At 43.1% G+C, this 12,056-nt stretch overlaps 1 protein-coding gene across 3 annotated transcripts in view; it reads left to right on the top strand.

The window, feature by feature from the left end:
- The window catches only part of LOC128880644 (cell adhesion molecule Dscam2), a 140,209-nt gene that overhangs the window by 28,302 nt on the left and 99,851 nt on the right, over window positions 1–12,056 (top strand). The window lies entirely within an intron of this gene.

Raw genomic sequence — 12,056 nt, 5'->3', positions numbered from 1 at the left:
GTCTGTAGGGTTGTACGCGTCCCCATCGAGTCGGTTAATTCGCTCACATCGGTCTCTGAATAGTCAACAGCAGTGTCTCAGACGTTACGATACAAGAGGAATTCAATTACCTTGTTGGCATAGCGATGATAATATGTTGTTTGAAAAGACCGAGTATAGCGAACGGTGTCCATGGTATTTGGCAAACGTGTTACGCGTTACACAAATTTAATCTAAATATTAGAATCCTGATTACGTTTAAGCGTGTACTAATCTACATAGATATCGTAGAAACCTTTGGAATCTAGACATTGATTCGGTACTTGAAATTCTCCCCTAACGCGGAGTTAATCAAAGATGTATTAGGTCGTGGATGTTTTATAGGAATTCTAGGTATCTAAGGATTTATTCGATGCTCGAAATTCTACCTTAATTTAACGTCTTAGTCAGAGATGCATTAGCCCCTACCATAGGAATGCTCTATGAGATCTCTTGGAATCCAAGAATTTATTCCACGTTCATTCATCCTTAATTTGATAAAAAATCAATCCATTCGATTCTTATCGCAGTCCTCGTCGTATTCGATTTATTGTATATTTTTCGTTTGCCTAACTCCTTCTGTTCGCGATCCGATAATTTTCACGGGAATTTATTATCGATGCGCAATAATTGTTAAATAGGAACTCGCGTTACATCTAATTGAAAAACGCGTTAATTCAAAAGGATTCGCTGGCGCGTTCTCGGCAACAAATTTAATTTAAAGCCTCCCGCGTTCGTTGAAATAATATCGTTCCATATGATAATCAAAGGATAATTAAGCGCCATTATTTCAGCTCTCTGAATCGAAAGAACGCCAGTAATTCCCAGTTTTTGTAATCCTCGAAATCGTCGCCGAGATTCGGATCTCTCGTTCGCGCACGAATTACAAATATTGAATTAATCAGGGGATCCGAATAAATAAAACGATTAACAGGCTGGCTTAATCTTCTTCGTTGTTTAAATGTTTCGATCGTGATATCGGATCATCTTTGGTAACGATTTGTAATCGTCTCTTAACCTGAATAATTTTACAGAGGGCTGAATACGATCAAGTTAAGTATAGACCGTGCAATCATAGCATTCCTAATAATAGTTAAAGTTTTTAAAGGTTATTCCTAAAATTCTGTAGAAGTTTGAACCTTCACTACGCGGAGGTTGCTGCGAGTGGAGTTTCCTCGATCTTCCTTTACGAAAAAAAGAAAATAGAAGGAAAGAAAGTTCTTTCGATTTCCTAGTTTGATATAAACACCAAATGAACGTGAATTACTCGACGAACAAATGTTTGTATTCGCCGACGGCTGCCTAGCTTTGAAAGTTTGCAGAGCCTGAACGATTCTCGTCGAGAGTATCTTGCAGACATAATTGACGCGTGTTATGGTGACGTCCCTATAGCGGCGCGAAAATCATGCTCGCGCGAGCACAAAATCGAATCGTTTCCAGCGGGCGGCTACACAGTTTATTGCTAGATCCTGCGCATCGACGTTGCATTCTGGAAATGTCTCTACTCTGAATAATCTCCCATAATCCGAAAGCCTACTTTCGCCGGTGCGCTCTCGTTGGACTTTTTGCACCCTCTGAAACCAGGGAGAAACGGATTTCACGGATAAATTGCAACGGATAACGCGATACATAAACGATTCGCAACAGCTGATCGTTGTCGCACGTAAATCAAAATTCTATCTATTTCTCTTGAATTAAAAATTGAAAATTGCCAGGCTAATCTCGATTCTCTTTTATTTCGTGCACAACGAGGATAAAATACGGGATATCGTCATGGAACGATGTCGTCGTCTATACAATTTTTGTCATCACTTAAATGCTTCGAAATATAAAAAAACACGGAACGTGTGTTTTGCGAATCCGCAGCGCGGCAGACGAAAAGCTTCGAGTTTTTCGAACACGTCAAAGCGTCGCGTTCGCAAATTTAGGAAGAATCTAATATATCTGCGAGCCTAATGTTAGTAACGCTATTTATCGTGTTTACACGACAGATTAAAAATTCTTGTTCCGAGGTGTCACCTCGGTGACGATTCGGTCTAATAAATTATGGCCATTGTCAGTTGGAAAAATAATTTGCCAATATCGAGTCACGACCAACGCGGATCTGTCGTTCGCTGACAGACTCATTATTGAGCCGTCACTTGCACAAGCCACAACATTTTCGAATCAATCAATTGCAGATCTGGAACAACTTTATAGGACTCCGCGTGGAGATTACGAATGGTTCGTTTGTCCGTCGGTATCCACGTACGCGATTCGGTTTCCGTTTTTATGAAACATCTGTGTCACGTTCAGGTAGCATTCAAAACGTTCGAAACTCGCGGCCTCGTCGTATTCTTTGTGATAGATTAAAAAACCGTTAACAAGTACGAGTCGGCAAGTTCCATCGTTAAAAGTTGGCGCGAAAAAAGAGGGCAGACGAAACGAAGCGCAGGAAGGAAAACAGAAAGAAGTCAACGAAAACGTCTCGCGTATTTATACGTTCGTTACCGGTGACCTTATTCTCGTTCGTTTTTCCCCTAATTATCGACGGAAGCCTCGACAAACGCAGATCGCGAGCTGGCTGGGAGCTCAAAGACGAGAAAAGATTAGAAAGTCGCGTGGCAAAGTTTCCGAAATAAAACGAACGAACGAAGGAGAGGCTAGTGGGGTTGGACGTTCGCGTTTACTTTAAAAGGGAACAGGACCGAGGAACAAAGTACGAAGTTCGGGGGAGAACTCGTGACCAACGGACGACGAAAGGAAAGAAGAAACGCGCAACGAGCGAGGAACGTTGAAACGGGAACGCAGGAATACGTAAATTGCGATGCAGTTGAGAACTTCAATGTCCCTTTCGTCGAGAGTAAACTGTTTTCCCAGTCGTTCTCCTCTTTTAATTAATCTTTCCGCGCGGAACTTCCGACAGGGTAAGGGAAAAAGAGCTGGATACTTCTTTCCAAGCCGTAGGAATAACGCGGCAGAACGGGGAAAGTAGGTTCCCGCGATTCTCGAGGCGAGTTCATGAATGACAATTCAGACTCGCCCCGCGATGTCTGCGATTGTGCTCGCGATGATAAAGGACGACGCGCGTGGCGAGCGTTTTAGGGCGAGCCGGAGTATTGTTAACTCGACGGTGGATCTTCGTCCCGTCTGTCCCTTTTTGGTAGCACCAGGTGACACGAAAAAAATAAATGGAGCTCGATGGGGACCTTTGGGTATCAAGCGTCGCTTTCTTTTAACTCGGGAATTAAATATTACGAGAAGATGTGAAATACAATTTTTTCACACGATGCTCCATCGAACACATTTCCCAAGGAAAAGTATCCGAATACTTTACTATCGTTTTTAATATAATTTTGAAGAATTTTCAAGAGGGAGCGAAACTTCCTTGGCCAAAAAATTCATACACTCAGGCATACATACATATATCAACCGTAATAAATGTCTTCCAGTCGGCTGCACTATATTCACATTCATAGTAGATGGACAGGGTGTTTCATAAAGTGTAGCCATAACTCGTAGCATATACGCGTAAGTTTCCAAATTTCCGTCAACATCCTTACGAATTTTTCACTCCCACATTGGCCGATTAATTCGCAAAACAATATTTTCATTTCGAAATTAGAACCGCGCGAGATGTGTAAATTATAAACTGGCTCTGCATGCAAATTACGAACGAGTACGGTACTTTTACGCTTTTTTCTTGTAAGATACGTTTTTAGAACGGACAGGAAAAGGAACAGCGACACGATAAGCTCTGCTTTCGCGGCGAATTTTAATTTTCCATTTTACTCAGGATCCCGTTTTAAAGCAAAGACTCGAGTTAATTTTGGGATCCGAGAGAAAAGCGTAGAACGACTTAGCGAGACTTTTAATGTAGCAATTTCAGGATTATTACGGGCAGTAAATATTTGTATTTACCGACACTTATTTTTCGCGTTTCACGATCGTCTTTGCGGGGTCCTGTAGAAAACTTTAATTCGTTCGGGTGACTTCTTCGGGAAACTTTGCGGCAACTTTTAAACGTCTTTCGCGGACCACGTTAAAGGTTTACAGAATATTTCTACCGTTAATAAGTTATTTTCGTCCACGCTAACGACGACGGTGTAACCCCGTGGGAATATTTTCTCTTTCACGGCCGAGAATCGCGAAATCCTCGTTGAAAACTGTCTGTCACAAAACTGTTATAACGATACTCGACTGTTTCAAGTGTTCCCGTTCGTTTACAAACTCCTGGTAATATTTGTACTCTCTGTGAGTCGAGAGTTAATAATCCCGATTTTTCTGTGGAGGAAGTTTTTCAAAGTTCGTTTGCAGCGGATGTTCCCGCCCTTTGAAGTTAAGTAGGTCGCAATTAGCACTCCATGCTCCTTGGAAATTGCGTAGCATTCGAAAACGTGCTATCTGAAGCGATCGTAATTTTTCAAATTTTTTTCTCTTTCGTCGTTTCAGCGTAACAAGAACCCGTTACTTCCATTTTTATTATTATTCAAAAAGTCGAACGAAGATTGTCGAATAGTCTCTCGAAACCTTTTCCAGACAACTGTGTCTCTTTCACCGTGCGTTCGTTCCGCGTCGCTGTAAATTTTATATAAAATTCCACGACGATCCATTGTCCGACGCGAAATATTTTATTGTTCCTGTAAAATCCGCGAACGAGCGGATTCTCCCATCCTCGCGACGCGTCTCATCGACGTGCAGTCGCGTTAGCGTTCCCTTATGTTTTTCCTCCTCTTTTTGTTATCGTCGTCACGGTCGTTTGTTATCACCCTTATCGGGGGTGCGTTCGATTCCGCAGCGTTGGGAAGCCTGCGCGTTTCAGCGTCGACGAACGAAGATGACGAGAGAAAGATTTCAGGCTTTCGCAAACTTGTTCCCGACGAACGAAGCCAACGTCACGGCTCGACTATTGGTTCTCGTCGGCCGTGAAAACAGTCTCGTTTTCCCTGGAGACGCCGTGTTTTCCCTCTCTGTTTTCATACAACCTGGATCGGATCTTCCATCTGTCTGCGCGAAGTCGATGTCAAAGTTTATCCGGACCTATTCCTATTTTCTCGAGAAAGATTGAGCCCTTGCGTCGACTTGGAATATAATCGTTATTCGGTTAAAAAGTTATCCTCGTTTCGCGAACGAGTAAATATTGTATCTCGTTTCCTCGAAGTTTAAATATTCATTTCGGTAATCATTACGATACGGACCTGCGTTGTTTATTAATGTATCGTCCAATATTAATACGTATCGCGTGTTTCATCTCGATGAAATTAACGAACGGAGTTGAAATCACTGTCTTCGATAATATGAAAAATATTCTCGTCATGAAAATCGATATGCGTTCTTTACGCTATTCGTTCTTCTGTTTATCGGTACCGATACTTAAATACTTGATAAAATTCGCTTTATTTAAGCGACTGGAGATTCTTGCACTTTGTAGTTTTTTAAATCCCTTTCTTTCGTTTTTACTTCACTGTCGTCCGTACTATGTTTCAGCTTTTGTCTTTCCAATTCTTTTACCTTCTCGTTCAACGTTGACTCTATTCTTTTTCGTTTCATTTCCACTCTTAATTTTCATTTCCTACTTCGCTACTTCTATTTTACTTCTTGATACCTCTCTTAAACTCTGCCTAAATATTGTTCTCAACTCGACCTATATTCTCCGGTCTCCCAGTACTTGAACGTTTTATCCTCGGAATAAAAAATGAAATTCAGCATTTGTATAATTGCTTGGTAAAAATTGCCTTGCGATGAAATATTAATTCATGTTCTACCTGGATTACTTTCGCAACAGAATGAAACTAATGAAAACGCAAATTTCAGAAACGTTAACGCATAGTTTTACATTCAATTCGTCGTTTCCGGTGGAATCCTCGGTTCTGAGCTCGAAGATCGTATCTTCCGGAAGCGACGCGACGGGATGGGGAAAGTATTATAAACAGTTAATGACAATTACTGGAACGTCCTCTATTTGGCAGCAGCTCGGTATCGCGACCGTGTGCAAAATCTGTTATCCAGGTCCCAGGGCCGATAACGGTCGCGTTGCACGACAACGTGGGTGGTCGAGCCAAATTTATCGTCAATAATTGTCACCGTCCACTCATCTGTTTACTGTTCAACGCTAATGCCCGCGTCCCGATTTCCGGCACAGTTTACTTAATAATTTGTAATTAGCGAATTACGATCGCGCGCGAGCCCGATTGGTCAGACCTCGTTAGAGAAACACCAGGCGAAGATCAGTTGTTCGTTGATCATTCGTCTGCCTATACACTTAACGATAATAACGCGTAATGTATTATCGAATTAATTTTGCGATAATACAGTAATATGCTTTCTACTTGAATCAATTTTCCAATCAGATATTCATGTATTCTTTTGCTTGGGGTTAATTTCCCAATAAAATATTTACGTAATTCTCCATTTGGATTAATTTCATCATGAATTATCAACCTCTCGATACGTTGTTTAAATTTGACAAAAGCATATCGCAACAGCATACTGCTGTTTTATCGTAACGCCTCAAAGTCAAGTACCAAGAACGTAAGAGCAAATTGTTACCGAAGTCTGCCGCTTACGGTGTAATTTAATAAAATGTTAACGTTACATTGTCTCTCATAACGAATTCAACTGGAGACGCGGCGTGAAAAGCCTTCCGCAAGAACAGCGCAGGAAAGTCACGCCAGATGTACACAGAAAATGCATTTTTTAAAGTGAATCCGACTTTTTGATGCGCCGGGGAATCTCTCTGGATCTTGTTTAGCACTTGCGCTTTTCGCGTTGAAATATTTCAAAGTTTCACGTGCCCTTTTGTGTGGCGTGGCTGGAATTCAGATTGCATTTTAGCCTACAAATCTTCCAGCCACAAATGCGACGTCAACGGTATCCCTTTCGTTCGTCCACTAAAAGGGAGGGTGAACGATTCAATCTTGAAAAACTGACTGTCGTCCAATTACTTTGAAATCCTCTCGATTCTTTCTTACGTTTTTTCCGTTTCAACGAGAGAATTAAAACCGCGCGGGTAAACGCGATAATACCTGAATAAATCCGTGATGGTTTTCGCTTTTGTATCGATTTTTATTTTCTTACCGCTCGGTGAGCGTATCCTTTTGTTTTATTTAGTTACGGTTGACTGTGACCAACGCATGATTTCATCGTAATCGAACTTTGAATAATTTCAACGGCTGCGGAAACTAATCGTCGAGCTTACGGTTTGCCGAACGGAACTAACGCGACATTGTTCGGAATCTGGACAAATGGCAGGATGTTTTCGGCGAACGGTGGCGAATCTGTTATATTTTTCTTGAAGGTATCAACGATCAATTTCGCGACGAATTCATCCGACAAATTTATTCGCGGATTATTTGTAACAACACGAGCAACGCGGTTCGTTTAAAAGGAAATCGAGTTAGAAGGACCGAATCGTAGAGAATTTTCGATAACTCGAACGAGGGTTGCAGGTTCACGGCGTAACACGTTTCCTTCCGATATTTTTCGAGACATTTATAAAGGAATAAGGGGTCGCAATATTTCACGAGATCGCGGTCGAGCGTGTCGAATAAAGTCGCTCCAGAATCGTGCCACCTATTTCTTCCATTCTTAGTGAATATTAGATCCCGAGAAAGTCGTATATTCGCGACACTTGCCAGGCGAAACCCGTTTCGATTTCGACGTAAAGTGAAACAAGATGCGGGTCCCCGTTTGTGTGTCTCAAAGATGGCGAACTCGATCGTCCGGGCAGGGCGTATAATTCATGAGAAGACAACCGAGGAGGAATATCAAGGAGAAGACGCCGGAAAGAGCACGGTGAAATGTCAGCGAAAAGAATTGAAGGAAGTAAGAGGAGAACCGTGTATCATACGTTACACTGTGTCATAAAGGCGAGGTAATAAACGTGAAATCCGAAAAATGTGTTTCCCTACGAGCGCGCTTGTTACCAGACGTCCAGACTTCCTTTGAGCGGAACCTTAATGGACGTAGCGCGCTGAAAATGTGCTGTACGTAAAATTTAGAGAATTGTTAACAAGTTCGCGGCAAAGTAAACAGACGAATTTTTCGAGTCGATATTTTCGTGTGGTTTTAAATTGATAGCTTCGACTTACCGAGACGCCGACGCAGAAGGTATTCGCGCCGCACGACACTTCATATAATCTCTCCTTCGAGAAGGATCGATCACGAGAGCACCAATTTGAAACGTAAAGCCACGGATAGTATCGGAACGCTTCTCGGTTCCGTCGACGCTCGTATCGCTTTACATCGGAGAAGGACTCCGTTTCAAGGAGTTTCACCCTTCGATAAGACTTTCCGCCGCACAACAAGTACATCTGACGAAATATGAGACAAATTTCATCGGTGAAGTTACAGGAGCGAAGGAAGGGGTAGATATTCGCGAACGAAAGGATCCGCCAGAAGTCACTGGAATCCCAACAAAGTATTTCAGCACCGCTGTGTACGGGGCCGGTGCGCGCGTTTCAATTCGAGTCATCCGACGCGGTTCGTTCGAGGAACTTTTTCTCCGGAGGGTAGATTCTCGCCGCGCGGCCGAGTCGAAAGTTTTGAAATTCAAATAAGGGGAAGTTTCGCCCCAAGAATAACGTTGTCACGCTTGTATCGCGACGCGAAAGTTTCAGGGGAAGCTGGGAATTCTTGGTATTCTTTCGCAACGGTGCCCCAGCCCTCGCCCTTTCCACATACGCCACGAGGAGCGACGGAGGGAAATTGCAAATATTTATTTCATACGCGCATCAATCTCATCGCTGAACCAGGAATTTTCGCGTAATAACGCCGCTGTATCGCTCGGAGAGTCTCGTGTCCGCTTCGACAAGTCCCCGGTACTCCATTGGAGAACAACGGAATCTTTTATCGACGTTTCGCGTCGAGCACCTGGAACATATTTTCTCTGTATGTTCCGTTCCGCTTTCCATCGTCCTGTACACGCGGATTGTCGAGTTTCAAGCCTCCCGGTTAATTAAATATTTCTTTCCGGCCGCGCGTTTACGCGGAGCGCGGCGGAAAGTTCTCTGTCCACATCGTTTTCCCTCGCAGATGGCTCTCTCTGGTCTTGTGAACCGGCTAACGATTTTAACTCCTCTGTTTCCCGACAATGGGAACGTTCAAAGAGCCCCTCGAGTACCGTGATTCTACTCGACGATTCGCGATTATTATACGTTAGTTAATTTACTCCGATCGATTAGTTGATAACGTTTATTTTTCGTTTGTGGCGTACCCGGCCTTGAGCGTCCGAATAATTCGGCGTCGACTTTCGGAATGGAACGCAGCGATCGTACCTTGGGTTCCAAAGAAATTGTTCCTCAAGTACGATGAAAAATATTCAGAATTCCGTCCAGACGCAAACGGATCAAACGGGGTGGAGAAGGAATCGTCAGAATTGAAAATTCCTAGAAACGTTTCGTAAAGCGAACGAGTTTCTACAGTATCGAGAACGCGATATCGTCGAACGTATTCGACTCTTAATTGCGAAAATTACAAGGGAAAGTTGGAGAGATTGAAAATCAAGTTACAGGATATCTCACGACTAACTCATCGCGAACCGGCTGCATCGGGACATTTTTATCTCAGAAAATTAATCCTTCATTGGTTGTGACGCACTGAGAGCCAATTGTAACCGAACATCTTTTTGTTTACTACAGTAAAATCTCGATAAATGCACAAATTTCTATACGATAAATGCACAGAAACCATCCCTACCACTTTACACTTCACACTTTACACTTTACTCGGAGATAGAAGGAATCAAAGTTCGAATGTAGATCCATTAGGAGAACGACAACCGACCTTTCTGTCCATTTACACAGTTGCTCGCTTCACTTATCACATGCAATACCGGGCTACGATGATGAAGGAAATGATATAAGAAAAAAATAGGACGGACGCGAGACACGGGCGCGATCGCGAGATCCATATCGACCGAAGGATCGTCGAAGAATGTGCTCTCGCCCCTCCCATACTTGTTTACGTTGAGGTCGTGGCTCGCTTGTACCTCTCTTGGGTAGAGAAGGGGAAGGACGAACAACAAACGCGTAACGGTCGATTTAAACGCTCGTTGAATTCATTGAGTAAATAATTCGTGAAACATTAATATACAAAATCATATTCCCCGTCATTGTTTAAATAATAAGTCTTGCTAATAATTAACGTAACTATTGTCAGAAATTAATATTTAGTTGGTCCAATCAGTAGATATTAAAATATTGACAACTTTCTCGCGATTAATGTTTCGAATTATTACTTATTCCGAACCGTAATTGTTATTAATGTTTAATCGAACACCGAATGATATGTATGTATCATAAACGTTTAATTATGTCGGAGATATTAAGTTTCAATTGCTCCGATCAACTATTAATAAGGGAATGAAATGAATTTCGGCTGTGTCGAAAATAAAAAGATTTCCAATCCTAACAAGCCCTCGGAATTGTCGTTCGACGAGAATCGTTCACCGAAACGTCTTTAGATATCGATACATCGAAATCACAAATCTCCCTTGATACTTTACAACGAGTACATCCTACCGATACCGATCGCTACTAATTCCGATTCTCGATTCGCGCTGCAGCGGGATCTTTGGGAATCGATACCGTATCGGAATTAACGAATACGTCGTTGGATTGATTCCGCTCGCTGGTTCGCACCAGTGTTTCGAGAATCCCCTAGACAGCTCAGGGAAAAGTGCTCTGTATGGTATGCGAAACTCGATAGGACGTGACGGTTTCCGCGTTTTCAGGGCGCAAATATCGGCGTTGAAACAGGAGACTCTCGAATGTCACGGAACGTTTCCTGCGTCGGCTTTATTATGTGAAAACGCGGTCGGCGAGCGTTTGATGCACGCCGGTGACATCATGGACGAATAAAGAGAATTTCCATTCTTCCACGTGGAACTCGATAGCAGACGCTCGCGCGGCCGTGGACCCACGTCTGAAATTTTCCGTCGTCGACGTGATATCTTTATCTCCGCCTTTCGATTTTTATTTTTTTGTACGCCTTCTGGAAAGGCCTGGGTTCGGTTTAAATTTTCTCTACGGTTGTTTTAGTCTAGCGTAATCGTTCAAAAGTCCAGCGGTTAGGTTCAACTCGCGCGGTGTACGGTGATCCAAGGATCCTCGGTTTCGAACGTTATATCCCACGGAATAATCTCTTTATCCCTATCTCTCGGTGTAATAAAAATTTCGCCTGGTCTATCTCTCGGCAACAGACCGTTGTTTTTTTGTTTATTCCCTCAGTCGTATCGGAACAGAGCGAAGCAAGCCAAAGGATTCCGTACGAACTACCGCGAACGGGTAGAATTTTCGTCGGGTCTGTTAAGTCGCTAAGCGGCTTACGATTTCGTTCTACCAGAGGATGAGGCAGAGAGGTAGGTGGTACTAGGAAGTTCCTGTTGGGGGTGGAAACCAGAACGCTGGATGAAGAGAGGATTTCTGTTGCTTTCCGAGGGGAATTAGGAAAACGATCGGCGTGGTCTCGCGATTTCGGCTGCGTCGAAGCGTAATTCCTTCTCTCGACGATTTTTAATCGGGAGTCGCGACGATCTCGCCGCCTCTAGTTAGCTATTCTGCTTACGAAATGTCGTACGAGTTAGAAAATTCATCGGTACGAAAACGCGCCGATCGAAGGATACAACGCGCTCGAGGAATCGCGACAAACGCGGCCCACCCTCTGTACATGTGAATGCATTTATAGAAACGGCTGGTGATCGCTTGGAACAAGCCAGGTGTTTCGCGTGTATTGTAATCGAGTTCTGTGGAAAATACATCGATGAGGTTTCGTTTATAATTAATACGGGATACAGAGCGATATTATCGTCGGTGACGAAGTATAAATGCGAATTAAAAATGTACGCGCGGTGCTCTGTAATCGATTTACACGGTGGTACGAACGCGACCGTTACGATTCTTGTCCGATCTAATTAATTCCGTTTCTCCGTCGTATCGCGTTAAACTCGACGCGATCTGGAATTATTATTCTAATTAATATACGGCCCTCGATACAAACGTATTAGCGACACGACCGTTGGTCTATTAAATAGAACGCCGTCAGCGCCTTGGTTTGGACGA

Source organism: Hylaeus volcanicus, chromosome 8, assembly GCF_026283585.1.
Source record: "Hylaeus volcanicus isolate JK05 chromosome 8, UHH_iyHylVolc1.0_haploid, whole genome shotgun sequence".
NCBI classification, from domain to species: domain Eukaryota; kingdom Metazoa; phylum Arthropoda; class Insecta; order Hymenoptera; family Colletidae; genus Hylaeus; species Hylaeus volcanicus.
The sequence above is the reverse complement of the archived record's forward strand: the minus strand, read 5'-3'. Positions and strand labels throughout refer to the sequence as shown.